This window comes from Anoplolepis gracilipes, chromosome 7, assembly GCF_047496725.1.
Source record: "Anoplolepis gracilipes chromosome 7, ASM4749672v1, whole genome shotgun sequence".
Classification (NCBI taxonomy): domain Eukaryota; kingdom Metazoa; phylum Arthropoda; class Insecta; order Hymenoptera; family Formicidae; genus Anoplolepis; species Anoplolepis gracilipes.
This window is the reverse complement of record NC_132976.1, coordinates 13690900-13694437: the sequence shown is the minus strand read 5'-3', so window position 1 is coordinate 13694437 and position 3538 is coordinate 13690900. Positions and strand designations below refer to the sequence as shown.

The following is a 3538-nucleotide window of genomic DNA, read 5'->3' as shown; positions in this document are numbered from 1 at the left end:
AATAAGCATGGACACAAGTTTACAAATTAACATGGACATACAACACGAAGGTGGAAAGACATTCACTTATGGCAACAACATGCGACAAATAACAGACTTTTTAGAGATTTAAGGATATTGGTTCCTAAAAAAATCCAGATGATCAACAATTAGTGAAACAATGGATATTAGAGTACAGTGGTGTATGATTGCTTGGAACCGCTGTGCAATGGTCCCGTGTGCTTTCATTTGTTAGTATTCAGTAAATAAAAGTGAACACATAAATAAATATTTTATTTATAAAACAGAATCATTTAGGACTCTAGGAGTTTCTTCTCCAAATAGGTAATCCTTTGAACAGATGATGACAGCTAACCTAAAATAAAACAAAAGCCTAGGTTAGAATATCTGTCAATAATAGAGGTATTATTGTGTCGCGTACCTTCTAATTAAATGATGCTGACTACACCTTGCATAATCTCAACTGAAGTCGTTATCTAACCTGCAAGAGAAGGGAACTGTTGTACTTGGGGGTGAATCAAATTAAATCAGCGAACATCGACTGACCACAAGTGACCGGTCAATCACAATCGTCGGAGGGACTCACCTCCTGGACGATCGAGCGCGCCGTTGTCTATGCCGTTTCCTTACAGTTAACCGCACTTGGATCCGGTTGGCGCATGGAGATCTTCTCGATGATTCGACATCAGGCTCACTGTGTTGGATGCTCCTGGCACATCGTCTTCCTCTGCCGGCTTCTTATGCTAGAGATCTTAAAATAGATATTAAATTAGAATTAATAGCGACAGTAAAAGATGACATCAAACTATAATCATAATAGATGTTTAGCACTGAATAGTCTTAATTAGTACTAGAATAATACATAATAATCCGGAAATAGACGTAACTCAACTTAATTAGTTTAGTTAATAATAGAAATAATATAGACAATGGTCAATACTGGACTGCTATATTATTGTACTAAAGGACGATAAAAGTTGTGATAAGTACTCGTACTTTATACATTTATTGCAGTTGCTTAACTCTATAAAAGAATCTTGTGCCTCCCCAGGATTATAAACATAATTTCTATGATTTTCCATAATTCTCTGTAATTAAATAATAGAATGGTTATACTAGAGTTCATTAAATTTAGTTTAAACATACCGTGACGACTGGCAGTGTGGATTGTTGGAAATAAAACAGTGTTGTGCGGTGCCATAGTCGCGTTATTTATAAGTCCTTTCATGGGCACATCGGAAGCAGTAGGTATACAACATGGAAGTACGCGATAAGTGTCCATGACTCACAACGCAAGGTAGGATCCCACGAACACCTGAAACAAGTGATGTGAAAAACTACTAACAACATAAAATCTATAAATTTAATCTAACTACCTAATTTAATTTAATAATAACTGGACTTAGGGAGTCTTAACTCGGAACAATATTACCTTATCAATAATATAGATGATTCGTTAAACCACCGGTTGTTGATGCACTTGCACGACAACTGTAGGCTATCTGTAATAATCAAAAAGAGACCTGTACCAAAAATTATGTGATAACATTAAATCCTTAGTTACAGACTGCATTGAATATTTGTATAATAATTACCAATACCAGAAACGAACAGACTGAATCGTGAAACTTACATTGTGAGGTTATAAAATCTGTCAGATCCTTGATAGGTAATCCCACTATAATAATAGCAGCAGTATTATGAGCCCAGATGGAACCTGAAACAAAATAGAACTTTATGAACAATAGTAATTAATTAAATAATAAAAACTGTTGACGCAATAATCCTCTGGTACTGGAGTCCTTGGGGATTATACCTGAAAAAGAGTCAATTTTTGAATAACCAGAACGTGAATATATTAATTATTTAATATTACAGACGCTTACTGAAATATACCTCACTCTAATAGGGTCCAGATGGTAATATAATTGTACTAAAATCATGGACTCTTCAGACTTATCCCCTCAACGCATAAACAGAATCCATGAAGCATTAGTTATTTAAATAAAGCATCCGTAAACTGAATTAATTAGAACATTAATAAACAAAGAATATTATATTAACTGACATTATAGACTGTTACTGTGTTAACAACTTAAAGTAGAAACAGTGGTGAATCAAGGGGACTTACATTGAGAGGTTATAAATCCTGTTAATTACTTGGAGCGATAGGCGTTTGTATGTAGCCTCACTTTAACGGTGCCCTGGCAGTTGTCTCTGAAAAACATATAGTGTAATTAATAAAAACAATATTAAGTTATTTAAATAATACTATAGACTCTTCAGTCTCATCTTATTAAACGCGTAACACAGAATTTTATGAAATTTTAAATATTTTAAATAAAATATTTGTAGAAAAGAATATTGTGATATAGTAATGCTCTATAGACTAATATTGAAGAGGAGAAGTCTGAATCGTGAAACTTACAATGTGAGGTTATAAATTCTGTCGGTTTCTTGACAGTGATCCTCTGACATTTGAGTCCTGGGAATTATACCTGGAAAAGAAAGTCAATTAATATAAATAAAGAATAATACTACAAGCAACTACATTAATAGACAGCTGCTGTAACAAGAATGTTAATAACCTTCAATATTGAAGAAGAAACAGTGGTGAACTAAGTAGACTTACAGTGGAAGGTTATAAATCCTGTCAAATTAGGTAAACTTCGCTTTAACAATATATTCTCTTGCACCGGAGGCTTTGGGAATTATACCTGAAACTGAGTAAGACTGAACATTAATTAGAATTAATACGCAATCCTATAACTTATAACTTGCATAATTAAAACACTGCTGTTAGACATCCAGCATTGGTACAGTGACGCTTGGTAGATACAATCTGAAACAGAATGAATATATAATAAAATAGACTGTATACATTGGAATTTACAATTATAACACAGAATTTGCATAATTAAAATAGTACTAACCTCCTAGCGCTGAATTGTGATATTGGATCATGGCTCTCAGCCTGTAAGGTTATGTAAAAATTCAGCCTGCACTTTACTGAAATATAATAAATATAATATAATCAGTAATTATAATGGTGAGATAGAGGAGAATAATAAAGCAAATATCTTCTTGACACTTATCGATTGGCAATCCTGTGATACTGTAACATCTGTAACCTAGAAAATTGTAATATAGGATTAAGATAGTACTCTTAAATAATATATAAATGGTGTAGTCAATAGATGTAGATACCTGATACTGTCGATGAGTCTGCGATCTCTTCAGCACTAGATTACGTATAAGTAACGACAAGCACGGGCGAACATTATACTGTGATAATCTCCGCGTATGCTGTGGAATACCACACACCGCGGACACACCACGGCACATCTAGTAGTATTCAGAGCACATGAACAACATTAGTAATGGTTTGATAACTGAAGAAAACTCGTAATATTCATTGGAAAACTGGATAAACTGTCAACACGCGGTATCGGCAGCCATCTTGAGTCGTATATAGATGGGCGCGTTCGCATCTATGTAGGCGCGTTCACAATCTGGGCGGATATCCATGACTAGAGAA

At 34.3% G+C, this 3538-nt stretch overlaps 1 long non-coding RNA gene across 4 annotated transcripts; it reads right to left on the bottom strand.

The window, feature by feature from the left end:
* Positions 1-212: 212 nt before the first annotated feature.
* On the bottom strand, positions 213-3447 carry LOC140667712 (uncharacterized). 4 transcript variants are annotated; one of them, XR_012047056.1, is made up of 10 exons: positions 3208-3447; positions 2934-3131; positions 2429-2842; positions 2132-2217; positions 1634-1717; positions 1433-1502; positions 1147-1315; positions 587-751; positions 422-481; positions 213-355 (listed from the first exon to the last, which is right to left on the bottom strand). It is a non-coding gene; the product is annotated as an uncharacterized lncRNA (long non-coding RNA). The 4 variants fall into 4 exon arrangements; XR_012047055.1 differs by having other exon boundaries at positions 1634-2217; positions 2429-2498; positions 2589-2842; XR_012047057.1 differs by having other exon boundaries at positions 1634-2217; positions 2429-2498; positions 2633-2842.
* Positions 3448-3538: the final 91 nt, after the last annotated feature.